This window comes from Callospermophilus lateralis, chromosome 10, assembly GCF_048772815.1.
Source record: "Callospermophilus lateralis isolate mCalLat2 chromosome 10, mCalLat2.hap1, whole genome shotgun sequence".
NCBI classification, from domain to species: domain Eukaryota; kingdom Metazoa; phylum Chordata; class Mammalia; order Rodentia; family Sciuridae; genus Callospermophilus; species Callospermophilus lateralis.
In genome coordinates this window covers 10,739,519-10,759,656 of record NC_135314.1, presented here as the reverse complement: position 1 = coordinate 10,759,656, position 20,138 = coordinate 10,739,519, and the positions used below count along the sequence as shown (strand labels likewise).

Genomic DNA, 20,138 nt, shown 5'->3' with positions numbered 1-20,138 from the left:
CAGACAGTAGACAGCCGATAAATGGCAGCTCTTCCTACAGCTAGATCATCTCACAGGCGTGACCACTCTGCAAACGTCGGCCAGCAACAGATGTCCCTTTTGTGCCGGATTGTCCAGTAAAGCAGATCCATCAAGGCCCCCAAACAGAAAAAGTGCTCTTTTAGTTAATTTGACATTGGGCTGGGGGTACAGCTCAGCAATAGAGCACTTGCCTGGCAGATGCAAGGCCCTGGGCTAGGTCCCCAGCCCTACAAATAAGTGAATGAAATCATTAGACATTTAAATGTGTGCATTTACATAGGCTCTGGTCAGATGCAGGACTTCCTTCTTGCCCACAGAAGAGGCGGAGCTTTGTAGAAAACTACCTCTGCATCCAGGAATGACACCTAACATGGTTTGGCGCTGCCATGCTCTCAAGTGGCATTTTTCTTGTCAATGACTAGTGGCACACAGGCAGGGTCATTGTCCAAAAGAGTGGAAATGACAGTGCACACATATGTACACACACTCACACACACACACACACACACATCTATCCAAATAAAATCTACTACAACTTTTGTAGAATGTGATTTGTACCTTAAGACAGGTGGCGTTGGAAAATCTCTAAAGCCCCTGGAGAAAACCTCCATGGTTTAAGCTGCACTTGGTTTTGTTTCTTCTTTGGTGGGAAGGTGACATGAGAGAAGAGAATGGAAGGTCGGGTCTGAGTCAGCCCGACATGGGACTACACGCTGTTTAGAGGGAGTCACAGGCGTGTTTCCAGAAAGCAGCGTAAGACCTGAGAGTCGGGATCCCAAATGGCCCAGCACTGCTTCAGACAGTCATGGTGCTCCTCAGCGAGTCGGGTTCACTTCCATGACTGCCAGGTACCAGTTCCGTCTCTCAGTTCCCCAGGCAGTTGTGAGATTCAAGGCAGTGTGATCCAAGCTGATCTGCAACCCTGAAGGTTATTAACAACACTCCACCAAGTTCCTAACTTTACATGGGAAACATTTTCATTTTTAGAAAATGATCAGCCTACTTAAGTGAAATTTATATTGTACCAAAATGGTCTCCCCTACGCTATGTATTTCCAAGGAGACACGGATGCACCAGGAAGGGAGAAAGTCTGAATCTTAGTGGAAATGTCGAGTTTGGCAAATGTCAGCTGGCACCTCTGCAGGGTGGCAGGCAGCCTCGTTTGGAAGGGTGATCGTGGTCTCTGTAAAGGGCACAGCAGAATTGGGGGTCACATAGGCTCTGGTGGGGTGACAGGGTTTTCTTCTTGCCCACAGAAGAGGCAGAGCTTTTAGGAGACCACCTCGGTTCCCAGCTGACTCTGTACCATGGCGTGAGCCCTCACTTTCACGGCATTTTTCTTTTGAATGACTATTTGAACACAGGCAGGGGGCATCATCCAAAAGAGTGGAAATGACAGTGTACATCTACTGGAAAACCACTCCGCCCGCTGGATTTGCCTTCCCACAAGGAGGACGTGCAAAGGACCCAACCCGGGAACAAGTGCCTTTCAGTGCTAAGAGCAGAACGTCTGGTCAGGTCGGGAATCAGGCACCTAATGGCCTTTACAGACTCAGGTCATCTATAACATCATCGAAGAGGTCTTTAAACCTCACCAGCACGTACTCCTGAGGTAGAATAGAAAAAGTATAAAAGGTAGAAAGGAGACAAGAAAAAGAAAGTCTTTCACTTGAACCTGAAAGCTGGGAGCTGAACTTCCTCATACCTTCACTCCAGTGGCCTGTTGTCCTCCCAGCTCTGTCACTCCCAAGTTTCTGAGAAACTTGGAGTCTTGGGGTTACTGTAAACTCACTGAGTCATGCCTGCTGATCAGCCCTTGTAATGAACAGATGAAGCACAGAGAGATACAGTATTTAAGAAGCCTGACACCTACAGGACTTTCCAGCATTATCTACTGATCAGATAATGAAGGCCACGTCAGCCTAAGGATCCCAAGAGGACCAGACCCCCATCGACTGTCATGTGATCACTGGACGGATGACCCATGCCCAAGTCTCCTTTAAAAGAAGAAATTGAGAATCCCAAAACATCTTGCTCTTGAGGTGACTGCATCCTCCCTTGAATGCCGGTCCCTTGCTTTCCTTAAAAAAAAAAAACTTGTCTCTGACACATTCATTTCTGTGGATGTTTGTCAAGAATCCCACTGATCCTGAGTCAAAGTGCCCTTCCCCAGGAACTCTTCAGATCTCCTCGGTGACACTCCTGTTGTTGGTTTGGGGGTTTGTTTTGTTTTGGTTTTTTTAACTGTTATGGTCTATTTAAAAATCTAATGCTATCTTTGTCCTTTGTCCCCTCCTCAATTTTAAATTCAGATTTACACTTAAACAAACAGGCATTCTGATTGCCAACGACCTGCCATGGAAACCCCTCTGGGCCTGCCCCTGGTGGAGGAGAAGAGGAGAGCATCACGCGTCCTTGGTCCTGGGGTGTGAGACCCTGCATCTGAGCGGCTGACCCTCCCCCCCTGCTCAGACCCCTGGGGACAGCACAGCATCTAGAGTAGATGGACAAGGGCTCTTCTCCAGAGCACAGGAGGGCAGGGGTCCATTCAGGTGACAAGGGTCATCCTGGTCTGCAGGCCTGAAGGCGCTGCTTAACACGGTGTGGGAGCAAACGCCAGAATCTAAGTCCTGAGGTGTTTCCAGCACTTGGCGATGGGGGTTTGCATCTTCTCCAGGCAGACGTACAGCTCCAACATGACATTGCAATAGCTGTCCCCAACCTGGTGGCTCCAGGGAGCAAGAAGTCAGACAGCTTCCACATGGCCTCGCTGTCCACCTCCCCGTTTCTGTCCTGGTGGGGAGACTCCTCCACAGCCATCTGTTGCTTAGAGACCTCGAAATGCAGCATGATGACAGAGAAGGATCTGTTCTGGGGACTTCCTTACCTTCATTTTATAGTATTGATTTAAAATTTTTTTCAGTAACATTGCTAAGGAAGAAATCACTGCATTTCTGTTTCTGATGCTGTTTCAACTTCTTCTTACTCTGACTGCGTCTTAGGATGGAAGAGAAAGTCACTCTCTCTCCCAGTTAAGCTCTTCTTCCTGGATGTTGGGTTGGTGGGAGGGCTGATGGAGGTGGCACCTCTGCAGACACGTCAAGGCAGTTTCTCCAGCCCTTACAGTGAGTCTGGGAGCTCCACAAAATCACATTAAGAAACTGTTCTGCGTCTGTCTGCTAGGGATGGAAGACCTCAGAGAGTGAGGTGTGGGGTGAGGACATGGATTTCCCAGTCCTCAAAATCTACCCATCTAGGTGTGCAGGAATTGGGCAGGGATGCGATTCTCGCTCCCTCTTTCTACCCCTGCCCCACCATCCCCACAGTTTCCCAGCCGAGGAAGGAGACAGCACCTTCCCCCTAGAAGGGGAAAGTCCTAAAGGACCAGACTGGCCAGCTGGAAAGGAGAGAAAGGTAAAGTGCAGGTCCTCCTGAGCCAGTAGCTGGCAACAAAGCCCTCATCCCCCTAGGGAAGACCCCAGGATAGAACCAAAGGCAGCTCAATGACCAAGGCCAATAACCACATTGAGAAATATAACTCTTTGGTCTCTTCATCGCCACTCTGCACACACTCACTCAGATCCATGAATAGGTGTTTGCTTAGTCCTTTCATATAGTCACTATCTGTCTTAGTCAATTTTGTGTTGCTATAACAAAATACCTGAGGCTGGGAAACTTCAGAGTGGAAAGAGTTTTATTAGCTCACGGTTCTGGAGATTCAGGATCATGGTGCTAGTTTCTACTCAGCTCTGGTGGAGCCTTATGGTAGATGACATCACAATACCTGGGGCACAGGCAGAAGAGAGATTTAGGTTAAGGTGCCAGGTCACTTGTAGCAACTCACTCTCCTGGCAACTGATCTCTCCCACAAGACTGAACACATACCCAAAGTCAGTGTTAGTCCCTCCAGGAGGGTGGGGCCCTTATGACCCAAGAACCTCCCACTAGGTCTCACCTCACATTGGCTCCACCACCTCAACACTGGGGGCAAGCTGCCAGCGTGGGAACCTCCAAGGGGAAAACCACGTCTACCCCATGGCACTATCCTAACAGTCCTGCCTTGCTCTGGGCCAGCTTCTCAGCCATGAAGGTTGCTGGTGTCTCTGGGACGATAGGTGGTAAGGAGATGCCTCTCTCACTTGACCTGCAAGATTTCATCAAGTGAGTGAAGAAACACAACAGGCTTCCAGCACACACACTGTAGCTGGCCAGACACCCTCCAGGACCCTCAGAGGAAGCCAGCTAAAACGCCGGGTGTGATGTTGGAAGAAGAGCTTTTAAAATGTTTCCATGAGGAAGAAAAGAAATATTCAGAAGCCAAAAAAAAAAAACTGGGAAAAATTAGTCAAGCACCACTTTCACCTCCAAGATAATCTCAGGGGCAGCAGACAAACCCCAGGTGTTATGATTTGGATGTGAGGTGTCCCCCAAAAGCTCCGGCCTGAGGCAACGCAAGAAGATTCCGAGAAGAAATGATTGGGTTGTGAGAGTCTTAACCTAACCATTGAGTAATTCCCTGCTGGGGGTTAACTGGGTGGTGACTGGAGGCAGGTGGGGAGCGGCTGGAGGAGGTGGGAATTGGGGGAGTGGCTTTGGGTATATATTTGTAATTTGGCAAGTGTACACCTCTCTCTCCCCCTCCCTCCCTCCCTCCCCACTCCCTCCCCACTCCCCCCCCCTCTCTCTCTCCTTCCTGATCCTCATGTGAGCTGCTTGCCTCTGCCACACTCTTCAGCCATAACGTTCAGCCTCACCTCAAGCCCAAGGAATGGAACCCACTCTCTATGGATTGAGACCTCTGAAACCCTGAGTCCTCAAACTTTTCCTCCTCTACAGCTGCCTGGTTGGTCCTTTTAGTCACAGCCACAAAAAAAGCTGATTAAAACACCAGGGATCCCCCAGGTGGAGGCCTAGAGGAAACTCCAGCAGCTCCTCACCCTGCTGTTGAAGGGTGCATTAGGCGTTAAAGAATCTCCTTCCCATCTTGACGTTTGATGCCTGCGGCTGCCGTAACAAGTCACCACACTCTTGCTGATGTAGAGCGACAGAATTTATCCTCACAATTTTGGACCCCAGAAGTCAAAAATTAGTCTCGCTGGACTGAAATGAGAGTGTTGAAAGGGTCTCTGGAGCTTCCCAGGAGAACCCACTCCTCGCCTCTTCCAGGTGTCAGCATTCCTTGGCTTGTGGCCTCACTGGTTCTACCTCTGCCTCCATGTTCACATCAGTTTCTCCTCCATCGGTGACGTCCCTTTGCTCCTCTGACAAAGGGACACTTGGGATTGCATTTAAGCCTCACCTGGAAAATTCAGGATAATCTCCCCATCCTCCAGATTCTTAATTACATTTGCAGAGGTCCTTTCTCCAAATAAGGTCACATCCACAGGTGCCAGGTACCAGGACCTAATATCTCTGGGGTCCTTACTCAGCCGACCACACACCCTCACCAGGAACCACAGGGAAACCATTTCAGTTTGGGTTTTGGTTTCTGAGTGAAGGGACAAAATCCTTCTTTACTGAGAAATTATCTCAAACTGGCCCTCACACAGGTCCACACCCACAAATCACCCTACCTAGGTGGCCAAACTTCAGTTTAGCTGTTGGAGATCGCAAAACCCAGAATGAATGCATCATGAACAAACTCCCACAGAAACAACAAGCAGCTACTAAGTTGTCTCCCCAAGACTCCAGATGCTGACATAAATTTCTCACCTCGAGTGCGTTTAGTATTAAGTGCAAGAAGGCATTGATATGGGGCTGGGGTGGTGGCTCAGCGGTAAACACCCCTAGCATGGGTGAGGCACTGGGTTCAATTCTCAGCACTGCATATGAATAATAAGAATAAAGGTCCATTGACAGCTAAAAAATATTTTTAAAAAAGAAGGCATTGATAGGGTGCAGACACCACCAGAGGCTGCCTCACTCAGCTTTGCTGGGCTAACAGTGGACCCAAATCTCAGTGGCTTTTTATGACAAAGGGCTTATTTCTTGTCCAGGCAACATGTGCCTGGAAGACAACTGTGGGTCTTTTCTAGTCTCAGAGACGTCTTCATTCCCAGATCTAGGCTATAGGATATCTCCCAAAGGGAAAGAAATGCAATGGTTACTAGAACTTTTATGAAAACCACTGAACAGATGGGGGTGGAGGGGACAAAGACTTCTACAAGTGAAAATTACAATTAAGGTTTGTAAAAAATCAGAGAACGAGCAGAGCGCAGGGGTGCACCCCTGTAATTCCAGTGGCTCCTGAGGCTGAGGCAGGAGGATCACGGTTTCAAAGCTAACCTCAGCAAATTAGCAAAGCTGTGAGCAACCAATGAGATGCTGTTTCAAAGTAAAAAACTTTAAAAGGGCTGGGGATGTAGCTCAGTGGTTATGTACCCTTGGGTTTGATCCCTGGTACAAAAAAAGAAAAAAGTCAGAGGACAGAGTAATGACAGATTAGACATGGCTGAAGAAATTTGCAAACTGGGCAGCAAGGGCATCTCCAAAGAAACAGAACCAATAGAATATGTGTATAAATAGAGATTTGTTTTAATTGAGAAGACTGGCAACTATGAAATCTGCAGGGAAGACTAACAGCCTAAAGTCCCAGGGAAGAGGTCAGTTTTTCGAATCCAAAGGCAGTCTCAAGGCAGAATTAACTCTTCCTCAAACATCCTCATCTCTCCCCTGCCCCCATAAGGCCTTCAACTGATAAGACCCACCCACATTATGGAGGATAATCTTCTTTACTCAGACTACTGATGGAAATATTAATGTATCTAAAAAAAAATCCTTCACAGTAATATCAAGACTAGTGTTCAGCCAAGTATTTGTACCATGAACTACTCACTTTGGCACATAAAATTAACCACCATGGGGAAAGTAGATCTGTGACCACCTTTTCAAGTTTTTTCAATGTTTGTTTCATCTATATAGAAATACAATTGGTATTTAAAATCGAAGATCTTGTTAAGCTTAGTAGCTTTTTTGCAGGGTCTTTAGAATTTTCTGTGTATACACTTACATTGTCTGAACAAAGACCATTTTACTTTTTTAAAAAAGAGATTTCCCAGGGCCCAATATAGAGAGACAAGATGATGAGAAATATATGAGTGGTTCAGGTACAAGACATATGAAGGCTGTCTAATCCAAGTTCCAGAAGGAGAAGAGAGGGAGAATGCAATATTGAAAAGATCTTGATGAAAGATACCTGTCTATAAATTTTAGAATCCCAAATTCCAATTTGTCTAAATCCCAAGCTTGGCCAAAAAGAAATCACAGCAGATGCCAAACACGGAGGAGGAAGATGACCTTCAAAGGAGAAACAAGCTGTGGGTGACTTCCCAGCCACAAGGAGGCCAGACGGGGCGGAACACCTTCCGTGTACATCAAAAACTTTGTCAACCTAGAGTCATGTACCCTGCAACAAATGTCCTTCAGGAAAAGAGATAAAATAAAGACTCCAACAACAAGTGAGAGAGTTGGACATCAAAAGACCTTTATCAGACAAACATTTAAAAGATTGTTTCAGGCACAAGGAAACTGATCCCAGAAGGAAGAAGGCTATTTAGAAATAAAGAATCATAAACAAGCTGGTTGATCTTAACAGACATGGGTTGTACAAAACATTCGTAATTTAAGTGAGAGATCTGTTGTACCACGTTACACTTCACGATGCATTGTATTCTTGCAAATCACTAAGAAAGTAGATTTTAAGTGTTCTCAAATGACACCAAAGCCTGTTAAGCCTGTGAGGGAATATATATGTCAATTAGCTTGATTTAGCCAGCCCACAATAAATATATTCAATAAAGATTGAATTAAATTGAATTGAATTAAATTAGATTTTTTAAAACTTAAACAACAATGAGTTTTAAGAGCAACTAAAACACAAAAGAAGTTCGGGTTCTTTGGGGGAGCAGGGTAAGCGCACTGAGTAGTGTCAGATGTGGCTAAGGTCAGTGTGCGAAAACGTCTAGAGCAAATTTATTGCTAGAAAAGTGTTTGTCTGTGGGGTGGGGGGAGCCGTGTGCTGGGGACATCCGGTATCGTCTAGAAACACCTCCCTGCCTCGACTGGAGGGAGTATGGCTGGTCCCCGTGAGCCAAGGCCAGGGTGCTGCCGAGCACCAGCAGCAGAAAGAGCACCCACACCCGGTGACAGTCCCCCAGGCCAAGGAGTCTGTGGCGTAGAGTTTGAGAAACCCTGTCCTAGAGGAAAGGTGGAAGAGAAAAATTACTGAGGAAAGAGACTACTCCAACCAGAAAGGAGAGAAGAAAACTTTGGGGAAGGGGGCAGTCAGAACAAACTGAAAACATAAAGTAAAATAATAGAAGTAAATTCAAAAGAGAATGGACGTGGGGCTGGGTTGTGGCTCGGTGGTAGAGCGCTTGCCCCTCATGTGTGAGGCTCTGGGTTCGATCCTCAGCACCACATAAAAATAAAGGTATCGTGTTCATCTACTGCTAAAAAATACTTTAAAAAATTAAGTGGACTATGATCCAGCAGAGACAAGATCATATTTTTTCAATGTAAATAGTAAGGTTTTAAGTATTTTTAAAAGATCTACATAGAACATAAAGATGCAGAAAGACTGGGAGTAAAAAGACAGCAAACGGTATATTCCAGGGAAATTCTAACCAAGAAGCTTTTGTTATATCACTATCCCATAAAACAGGCTGGAAGCCACGAAGCATTAAAACACCTTACATTATCACAAAAGGTTTCAGCTCATCAGGAGGATAAATCAGTTCTAAACATATTTGGTGTCACAACACGGTTTCAAAATAGAGCAGAATCGACTCAGCCCTGGGGAGAACTGGCCAAGGTCACCACCACATGAATATACTAATAGCTGACACCTCTGCAGCCCGGACGGTGAGCACCGCGCTGTTGAGCACACTCCAGTTCAGTTCTTTATGGAACCCAAGACACCACCTGTTATAAGATGCACCGTTAGTATTTGAACCCCTGGGAGAAAAGGAAAATGTTGTCCCCTAAAATATGCCTCATATGATGGCAGAGCACAACTGAACGTCAGAGGTGTTAAAGTGTGTGTGTGTGTGTGTGTGTGTGTGCATCTGTATGTGTCTGCTGTCTGTGTGTGTGTGTGTGTGTGTGTGTGGAGAGAAAAAACAAATATGGCAGTGTTAAAAGTGACCTAGATGGAGGGTATCTCAGCCTAAAACCTCATGAGGCACTGGGTTCAATCCTCAGCACCCCATAAAAATAAAGGTATTGTGGTTTTTTTTTTTTTCTTTCCTGGAATATCTTTTGCTGTCTTTTTTACTTCCAGTCTTTCTGTATCTTTATGTTCTAAAGATATCTTTATGTTTTCTAAAGGTTTAAAATTTTTCAAAATAGGAGTTGGGGAAAATTACAATGAAAAGGCAAATGATAACAAAGAGTCACCATTCCCACAGGTTTTCAATTTCCATTTGTGTTCAAAACATCACTTTTTTTAAATTAAAATTTTTAACAGACAGAACTGGAAATTAACATGCTAAGTGAAATAATCTAGACTCAGAAAGCCAAAGATTGAGATGAAATAGAAAATTTAAGTCAACTAAAACACCATAAAGCATATGCAAGAGAAAAAACTAGTAAAAATCTTCCGTGTAAAAGGTTATATTGTGTACAGATTATCCTGATGCCACAGTTGAACTATTTCTGTCCCTTCAAAGTTCATGCTCTGAAATCTCATTTCCAGTTGATTCAGCAGTGGAACTCTTGGGTGGTGGTTAAGTCTTGAGGACAGAGCCCTCAAGAATGGAATTAGTGACCTAATAAAGGAGGTTCCAGGGAGCTGTTCACCTCTTCTGCCACCGTGAGAACAAATGGAAGGTACCATCTATGACAAACAGGTCTTCACCAGACACCCATCTGCTGATACCTTGACATTGCACTCCAAGGTTCCAAAAGCATTAGCAAAACACATCTATGAATTGCTGATTCTGAACAGTCTAAGACACCTGGCTTCTTTAAAATCAAATTGAAATTGTTTTTCAACTTCAACTTTACATAAGAAGTCACCCAGAGTTCTGCATCATCTTGGTTCTACTTTTAATATAGTTTTGTTTCTTTGCTGCTAAAATATAGCCCTGATTATAGATGAAAAGTTAAACCTTAGTGGCAAACTTTCTTTTATTGTTAAAAGTCATCTTTGAGCACAAGAACTAATGATGGGATATTTTTACCAAGTGAACGTTTCAAAATTTAGCTCTCTGGCTGTTCAGATAAGCCCAGTTTTGGAGAATTCTAGATTAATGGTCAAATGTTTCCAGTCTTTGATACTCTGATCATCCTTAGAGACAGATGTGAGGATTGGAGGGCTTCTATGACTTCAATTTTGTTTTTCCTCAAAAACTGACTCTCATTTCCTACCAAGATGGAGTCCTGAGGCTATGGCCATCACCAGGAGTTAAATTGCTGTTCTAGAAATGCCTTTGGTCACCACTGCATTCTCACCAATAGACGAGGAATCCAAACACAGGAGCTGTAAGAGGGAGGGAGTAACTAATGCAGGAGAAATTTTGTTCAAAAAAAATCTAATAAATTCCCTGTATTTTTCTTGCCTCACAGAAATTCATGGAGAATACCCAACTAGACCATAGCTTTAAAAAAACAGCACACACACACAAAATGCTGCATTTGTCAAATAAAGTGAGGGGGGCCCAGAAGTGTGGCTCAGTAGTGGAGCACCTGCCAAGTATGTTCAAGGCCCTGGGTTTGATCTCCAGATTAAGAAACATAACAGATAAAGTGAGGGGAGTTTCATACTCAGATGCTTCCTGTTTAAACCAGAGGAAGCGATTGAGGCAGATCACAATGCCAGGTGTGGCAGGCTGATACCCTGCACGCCCAGACTCCAGGGCCTTTAGGAAGCTGCTCAGAGAAGTGAGGCTGGTGACTGCAGACTCTGAACACAGGAAGCTCTCTGCAAACCCTCAACCCCGTTAGTTACCCCCGCAGCCTGCCCCAGCATCCTGTGTCAACGGTAATTTGAGCATTTTAATAAATAACGGCTTTACTGAGAAATAATTCAGAAACCAGACAATTCACCCATTGTTTTTTTTTGTTTTTTTTTTTTTCTAATCATAAAACAGAACTCCGACTTTACATCTTACATGTTTTCCACACTCTGGAAATAGGTAAACAGCTAAAATGAGAGGAGCCCAGTATATACACCTAGAGGTTCCCCGATGTCTTCGTCTGCTTGGGCTGATATAACAAAATACCACAGATGGGGTGACTTAAAGAGCAGAAATTAACTTCTCACAGTCTGGAGGCTGGACTTCTGAGATCAGGATGTCTGCCTGGGCAAGTGCCAGCACTTGGTTTGCAGGTGACTGACTGCCTTCCTGTGTTCTTACATAGTGCAGGGAGTAAGCTCGGTGGACTCTTACGAGAACAGTGACCCATCGTGAAGACTTTGCCCTCATCTAATGCTAAATGTCCCTCAGACACCCCATTTTCAAACACCATACATTGAGGTTTGGGGCTTCAGCATGTGATTTTGGGGGAGACACAACACATTTAGTCTGTAACCTATTTCACCAGTCACTTATTGCACACCAATATTACATGAAAAAAAAACAATGTTTATAAATATAAACAATTTGTTTTCAAATAAAAAATTGTTTTTCCCTGCTCTGAAGTTCCTCATTTTTTCACTCTCTCCTGGTTCTTTCCCACTAGCCTGTCTTGGCCATATTCAGTTTTCACACTGTGTCTTCATGTCCATGGAGACAGTATGGTAAGACCGCTGCGGCACACTTACGAGTGCTGTCTTTATCCACCTAAAGACTCACTGTCAGGTGAAAGCAGCATCCTATTTTGTCAGGAAGTCCCTTTTATGTGATAGTTCTAGTTTCTGAGGAACCAACTCCAACTCTTTCTGCATGTGAACTCAAATCAGGCTCAATGCCCCACCTTCAAAAAACAGTTTTTGCAATACCATTCTGTTGTATGTGGCCAGGGAAATATCTTCAAAACTACACTAGAAGAAAAATAGCCTGTGTTCTCAAAGACTTATCTAAGCTTGTCTGAGCTTGTCTCAGTTGATATCAAATCCACAAGTCAAAAGTCACCAGTGACTTCTGCTCTTTAACTTTCAAAACTAGACTCATCATCAAATCATCCCATATATACAAAATATATGAGACCCAGCTACAGACAGACCTCCCTACACAAAGGTCTAACCTACAAGTTTGGGGCTTTATGATGGTGCAGAAGCAATGTGTACTGTAGAAACCGTATTTCAAATTGTGATCTTTTCCAGGCTAGCAGCAGGCCATGGGACACTCTCTTATGACGCTGGGCGACAGCAGAGGGCACAGCTCCCGGTCAGCCGAGTGATCATGAGGGTGGATGACCAGCACCCAATACTGGGCTGCGTGGTAGTTTAAGTGTGTTGTTTTTTATATTTTCAGCCTCTGATGAGTTTTATTAGGACACGGCCCCATCCTAAGGAACATCTGAGAAGACCCCAGTATATACATCAAGGAACATTTCCCCCATGCTTCTGACTGCCTCTTCCATAACCCCATTCTTTGAATTTGACAGATTTAAAACATTAGATCTGGGCTGGGGATGTGGCTCAAGCGGTAGCACACTCTCCCGGCATGCGTGCGGCCCGGGTTCGATCCTCAGCACCACATACAAACAAAGATGTTGTGTCCCCCGAAAACTAAAAAATAAACATTAAAACAATTCTTTCTCTCTCTCTCTCTCTCTCTCTCTCTCTCTCTCTCTCTCTCTCTCTCTCCCTCCTTTCTCTATCTTTAAAATAAATAAATAAATAAAACATTAGATCTTTTCTTCAGAATGTGTGTTTGGGGGCTGGGGTTGTGGCTCAGTGGCAGAAGCACTCATCTAGCATGGGTGAGGCACTGGCTTTGATCCTCAGCACCACATAAAGATAAATAATAAAGGTATTATGTCCATCTACAACTAAAAAATAAAATAAAATCCAAAATGCCCCCAATCTGAAACTTAAAAACAAAAATAAATATAAAAAACAGAATGCATGTTTTGATGTCGAATCGGGGACCAGCTCCAACTATATGCCTTCCTATGCTTGCTACATTCACAGGGTTTCTCTGAAGAATGATTTCTCTGATGTCAAATAAAGTCTGTACCACTGCCTTTCCACGTTCTGCACACGCAGGGTTTCTCTCCGGGATCACTCCTTTCATGGAGGATGTGCACTGATTAGAGGCCTTCCTACATGTTTTGCATGTGCATGGCTTCTCTCCAGTGTAAATTCTTTCATACAGGCAAGATGTGCAGTCTTCCTTTCCACACTGATCACATTCATAGGGTCATCTTCAGTATGAATTCTCTTATATCAAATAAGATATTTGGTGGCTGAATGCTTTCCCACATTCCTCACACCAATAGGGTTTTTCTCCAGTATGAATCCTCCGATGTTCAATAAGAAATGACTGGCGGACAAGTACTTTACTACATTCATTGCACTTGCAAGGTTTCTTTTCAGAATGAATGTTCTGATATGTTTTAAGGTTTGAAGTTCCAGAAAACATCTTTTCACATTCCTTACACTCAAAGAGCTTCTTCTTCCTTTTGTGGACTTTCTGATGTTGGATAAGGAAGGGGTGAATGCCAATCACAGACCTTCTCGCCTTTATTGCATCTATACAGCCTCTTTGCACTATGAAACCTTCAAAGCAGAATAAGGATTGAAAGGCACCTAAAGTCCTTCTCACATTTATCACATTTGTAGGGTTTTCCTGAAGTGTGAATTCGCTGATAAAGCGGAAGGGGTGCAATCCTACTAAAGGTTTTCCCACATTTTCTTCATTTAAAGGCATTCTCTAAACGGTGACTTCTCTGCAGCACACTCTGACTTAAGACCTTCACACTTTTATGGGGTTTCTCTCTAATATGAATGTTTTCATGTGTAACAAGGGCTGGTTTCTTTTTGAAGCCTCTGCCATATTCATTGCATTGATGTATTTTCTTTCTACTGTGAAATCTCTTCTGCACTAAAAGGGATGACTTCCGACTGAAGGCTTTCCCACATTTTCTGCACTGGTAGACTCAACAAATTTGGAGAGATGGTCATGAACTCAAGGCCTTCCCGTTAAATGTTTCCTTTCCATTATGAATTTTTCTATGTAGAATAAGGGTTATTTTTTTAATTGAACCTTTCCCCACTTTTATCACATTCATGGCTTTTCTTTCCATTGTGAGCTCTCTGGAGAGGAGTGGAAGATGAGATCTGACTGACAGCTTTTCTACAATTACACATTCATAACGTCTCTCTCCAATACGTGAGTTCTCATGAAGTTTAAGAGAGAAACTTCAACTAAAGTTTTCACCACAGTAATTGCATTTTAAATATTTCTTCCCTGAATTATCTTTCTTGGGGGTTTGGCTTTTTTTGTTGTAACCCCACTTCTCTGTGGAAATCTTTTGTTTTGCAGAAACTGGTTTCTGATAACCACTTTGCCTGGATTTGTTGCATTGGTTTGGTGGTAATTTCTTGGTCTCATACTACCCTGAGTCTAGGCCCCTGAGTCTTCTTGGTGGCACCTCCATTCAGGGTGCTTTCCCCTTCCAAGAGGAAAGACCCAGTGAGACCAGGTTCCTATAGTTTCCAACATGATATCTTCAAACAAATCCTTCTGAATGAGGCTCAGCCATTCCCACTCCTCCTGGAAGAAGTAAATGGCCGAGTCCCCAAGAGTCACTGGTGCCTTGGATTCCGACGTGCAGCAGACATCCTTTCTGCTCCCTTGAGAGTCCACCTTCAAAGAGAGGTGAAGTGCAGGAGGGACAACAATGGATAGTTTGAAGCCACTGGTAATGTGGCTTACAGCAGCAACAGGAAACGAGTACAATAAGCTTCCATGGTTTTCCTTCCAATTTAGGAACCCCCCCCAAAAATGGACTTCTTTTGTTTTGTCAGTGAGTGGCTTGATGCTGCGTCCCAGCTGGAGCCCCACCACCACAAGTGCACAAGAACCCCACTGCTTGTGTGATCCCCTGCGGGACCCTGGCCCACCGCGATTCACCCATTTAAAGTGTGCCTCCCGAAGTTTTTAGCAGAGAAGGACTTTAGGTGCCTTTCAATCCTTATTCTGCAATCATCACCACTCACTGCAGAACTTTCATCACCCCCCAAAAGAGGCTCCCCACCCGTTAGCAGCCACTCCCATATTCCTGCCACCCCGTCCCTTCCCGGGCAACCCCTAATCTACTTTCTGTCAATGGATTTGCTTATTCTGGACATTTTGTGTAAGTGCAATGATACAGAATGTGATACTTTGAAGCTGGATTCTTTTTCTAAGCATGTTTTTGGGGTTCATTGGGCTGTAGTGTGTATTGATACCTCATTTGTTTTAATTTAAACATAACATTCTAGTTTATGGATAAACCATAACTTGTTTAAATCACTCATCTGTTGATGGGCATTTGTCTGTTTCCATTTTTTGATGACAAAGAGCAACACAACTATGAATGCTCATGTACACAATTTTGTGTGGATCACATTTTCATTTCTCTTGGGTCTATACCTAGAAGTAGCGTTGCTGGCTCATATGATAAACTTCATGCTTAGCTAAACTGCTGGGCTGTTTTCAACAGCAGCATAGCATCTTGTAACACTGTCTTTTCATGGTATCTCAACCCACTATTAGCAAGGAACTCATAATGCAGTCCAAGACCTGGTCTCCCCAGCCCTTGGAACAACAAAGATGCTATCAGATGTTTGCAGAGACTTCTGCCATTTTCAAGTTTGCCACTCTTCACTGCCTATCTTCCTCAGTCCACCAATAACCTTGAGACTCACTGGGAGATGGAAAAACATTTCTTGTTAGAGCTTTGCATGCATTCACTGCCCCTACCCAAGCTAAGTCCCGGTTTCCTTTTCCTTAATGAGTTTACTTCTGTCTCATACTTTCTACTGCCAGCTCTCCCACTGGTCCAGTGCTTCCAGGATTTCCCTGCATGGATTTCATGGCTTTGCCTGTCTGATTTGCATCAGAGGAGCAGAGTGATGGGAACTAGACTTTGTACCAGTCACTTTTCTATTGCTATAACAAATACCTGATATCAACTTTTTATAAAGAGAAAAGGTTTATTTTGGCTCACAATTTTGGAGATTTCAGTCCGTGTTGGCCTATTGCTTTTGGACCTGTTGTAAGGCAGCACATCATGGCAGAGCACATGGTGAAGCAAAGGATTCACCTCACGTCTTGGAAAACACAGAGGAAGAGTCCAGGATCCCACAATCCTCCTGAAGGACACACCCTCAATGACCCAAAGCCCTTCTCTCATCTTAAAGGTTCTGCCACCTCTCAGAAGTTCCATTGAAGATGGTACAGTAGTGCACACCTGTAATCCCAGCAACTCAGAAGGCTGAGACAGAAGGATCACAAGTTCAAGGCCAACCTCAGCAACTTAGTGGGGATGTCAGCAACTTAATGAGACCTGTCTCAAAATAAAGCTGAAGATGGTTTATTTTAGCTACGTGGTTAAGCACCCCTGGGTTAATTCCCCCCCTCCAAAAAAAAAAAAAAACAATTCCATTGAGAATTGAAACTATTCTCAGTCTGAACTGCAAATGAGACTTTAACACATGGGCCTTTAAAAGAAATTCCAGACCCAAACGATAGCAGGAATATAGGCAAGAGAATCTGGCTCCAGGTTATTATAGAGAAATAAGGGGGCAGGTTGCAGCCAAGGACTGAATCCGGTGGATACCAGGAATAGATTCTTTTGATTCTCCTCAAAAAGGGCAGAGAAGAGACATTCAGAGAAGGGGGTAGGTCAGCAGGCTCGAGGGCTCAATGTTGGATAAACTTCCCGCTGCTTTTTCAATGACGAATTTCCCTCCCCAGCAAATTTCCCTAGATTAAAGGTGATTCTCTGGGTTGTGCTTAACCAATTCCTCACATTGTGAGCCAGGCTGGAGAATTCCATGTTGAGGGACACTGACGTGCCCTGTAGCTTTTTTTGTTCGTTTTTTGGGTCTTGGTGGGGTTTTTTGTTTGTTTTCTGTTTGGTTTGGTTTGGTTTTTGGAATTTCCTTCACCCTTACTCTGTGGCCTTTTCAGACCCTCAACCCCCTTATCTCTCGGATATCACAGGGTCTTCCAGCCTCGCAGGGGAGCGCTCATTCCCTCGACCCCCTCCATTACACTTGCCTGGGCTTTGATTTGCCATCTGCTCTTTCCTGTCTGACTAGTTTCTCTGATGGAAAAGCCAAGCAGCAAAAATAGCAGGTGAAGAGTTTCCTCTTGGTTCTCAGTTAACAAAACACCTTCTACCCAGAGCAGTGGCCCTACGCCTCCGCACTCTTCCTGCCCCTACTGTGGCTTCACTAATCAGTGCACACTGTGTGCATATATTAAAATGTCATATTGAACCCCACTGGTGTGTGCACTTAAGTCATGTTCTTAAAATTTAAAAAAAAAAAAAAGCCTCCAAGGATTCTTGGCTCATTCTTGTGGTACAGTCTTAGCAGCAGTCCTTTTAGAAGGTCAAAGCCACTCTGAATCGGTCACTTTCACTGTGTGTCCCCTGTGTCTTTAGAATGGATCTGTTTTGTGAGATACTTACAAATCAAGTTTAAAGTAAATGTTTCAAGGAATGTTTACAAGTCATATTTACTCTCTTCTTTACACATTGAGAGTCATAATTTAAATTTTTCCTCTTTATTTTCTGTAGTCCTGGTGGCAGACTTAATCTGACCAGCTGCAACGATGGAGGAAAGCTAACCAGCCATTCGTTTTCTTTTTTTCAATATTTTTTTACTGGTAGATGGACACAACACCTTTATTTTATTTGTTTATTTTTATGTGGAGCCGGGGATTGAACCCAGTGCCTCCTGCATGCTAGGCAAGCGCTCTGCCACTGAGCCACAGTCCCGGCCCCACCAGACATTCTTCGTAGATGTTTCTCATTGAATTGAGGTTTCCCTGCCAGGACTGACAGGAGCGAAAGGCCAGGGCTTGACCGTGAGCTAGAAATCACATGATGCCAACTAAGCCTGTGGTGACTGTGTGTCCATATCTCTGTAAGGCTCTGTAGTCTTCAGAGATTCTCACAATCCCAGAGAGGAGGCTGCAGGCACCATCTGCAGAGCCCTCCACAGCCTTATCAGGGGCCCATCTCCATTTTCTAAAAAACCCCAGCTGCACCAGTACACCTAGGTTCAGGGTATCCAGGGGTTCCTTGCCTGATTCTTACAACTTCTCCATTTTAAATGATTTCAAAATAAAAAAAAAAAAAGTTTAAAATAGAAAAGAAAAGGAATTCCATCTCAGCTCTCGGCCACGGACTGCATCTGATCATACACGGAGATCCACGTTGAGGTCCTGGTAGCACCAGGAAAATCTGCAGCACACATGGAAAGGGTGGGGATGGGGTGGGGGTGCTTTTGTATATGGCATTGGGACTGACATTCTCCTGGTTTGTCTTGTGGAAGACTGAAGAGAAAGCAGGGCATTGAAGGTGGGCTCTGGAGACAGACGTCAGTTCACCAGAGGGACCACCCTGCCATCAGGGCCTTGGTCTAAGGGAAGGAGCAGCCCCAAAAGCATATATCTCCTTCTCGGCATGAAGCTGACCTTCAGGGCTGGGAGACCCTGAAGAGGAAGGGATGCTGATTCCTGAACTGGCAGGAGTCTGAGCAGGCGGTGATGACTGCCAAGGCTCCTGGGTGGTGTCTAGAGCTGTTTGCTGAGGAGGCAGAAGTGCAGGCTGTGCGTCCCACGACTCACTGTCACTGGTTGTTGGCTCATGGAAAGGCTCACCCCATTCCTCAGTTTTGTTGGAAGGAACCCTCAAGGCTGATGGCTCAGGGGTAGACACTTGCCTAGCATGTGGAAGGCCCTGCGTTCAGTCTCCAGCAAAGAAGGAGGAGGAGGAAGTAGAAGAATTAGGGAAAGAGGAAAGCAGTCATACTCACCAGTTAAAAATAAAATCTCTGCTTTGGATCTAAAATAGGAAAGATCAGGTGGCAGGTGCTTCTTTGAGCTCATTTCAAGGGATCTAACACTAAGGGATGCAGCAAGACTGTGATGCTAACAACCAACTCATTTTAACAATAAATTCTAGAACTGGGCTGGGGATGTGGCTCAAGTGGTAGCGCTCTCGCCTGGCATGCGTGCGGCCCGGGTTCGATCCTCAGCACCACATGCAAACAAAGATGTTGTGTCCGCCGAAAACTAAAAAATAAATGTTAAAATTCTCTCTCTCTCTCTCTCTAAAAAAAAAAAAAAAATTCTAGAACTGGATTACAATATGATATCTGTGGCTCCAGAATTGGAGGATCTCAGAGTATAATGAGAAACCATATGAAACTAGAAAAGATGTTGGGTAGTTGTACTACGTGGTATCCTCCAAAATCTCGGAATGGGACTTTATTTGAAACCAGGGTTTTGACAGACATGAATTAGTTAATTTAAAATAAAGCCATACTAGATTAGGATGAATCCTCATTCATTGCCTGGTGTCTTTATAAAAAGGGAAACAAAGAGACAAAACGGACAGCCGAACCCATGGGAACTGAGTGCAGATAAATAGAGACGATGCTTCTACAAGGCGAGGAGCTCGGAGGACCGCTGGCCGCCATTGGAGCCAGGAAGAGGCAAGGAAAAATCTTCGTCTGGAAGCTTTGGGTAGATCATGGCTCTGCCAACACCTTGACTTTAGACTTCTGGAATCCAGAACTCCGGTAGAACCCGTTCTTATTGTTTGAACAACTCCCTTACCGGTAATTTGCCAGGGCAGCAATGGGAAACTTGAAACCGAGAAAGGACATGTGGCTTTATCCTGACCAGTTTTAATGTTTTTATGTCCCTCAGAATTTTTTTTTTTTAGGGTGAGGTTTCCCTAAGTTGCCCAGGCAGGCCTTGAACTCTGTGTCAAATGGGAAGGAGAAGGAGGCAAATGACTGCTCCACGTCAAGTACAGGAAGCCGCACATCCTTTCGTTGCAAGGGACTTACCTGATGGGGACGGGGCCTGTTGACTCACTGCCTCTTTTCCTGAGCTCCTGTTCAGAAAATGTTCAGCCCACCCAATTCCTGGGCAAACAAGGGAGGCAGGGAGCCTGTGTCCAGAGATTCCCCATGATTTTTTTCCTGATCAAGTTCATGGTTA

At 44.5% G+C, this 20,138-nt stretch overlaps 1 pseudogene; it reads right to left on the bottom strand.

The window, feature by feature from the left end:
* Positions 1-1,565: 1,565 nt before the first annotated feature.
* Positions 1,566-16,953, bottom strand: LOC143408763 (zinc finger protein 667-like; annotated as a pseudogene).
* Between the last annotated feature and the right edge of the window lie 3,185 nt (positions 16,954-20,138).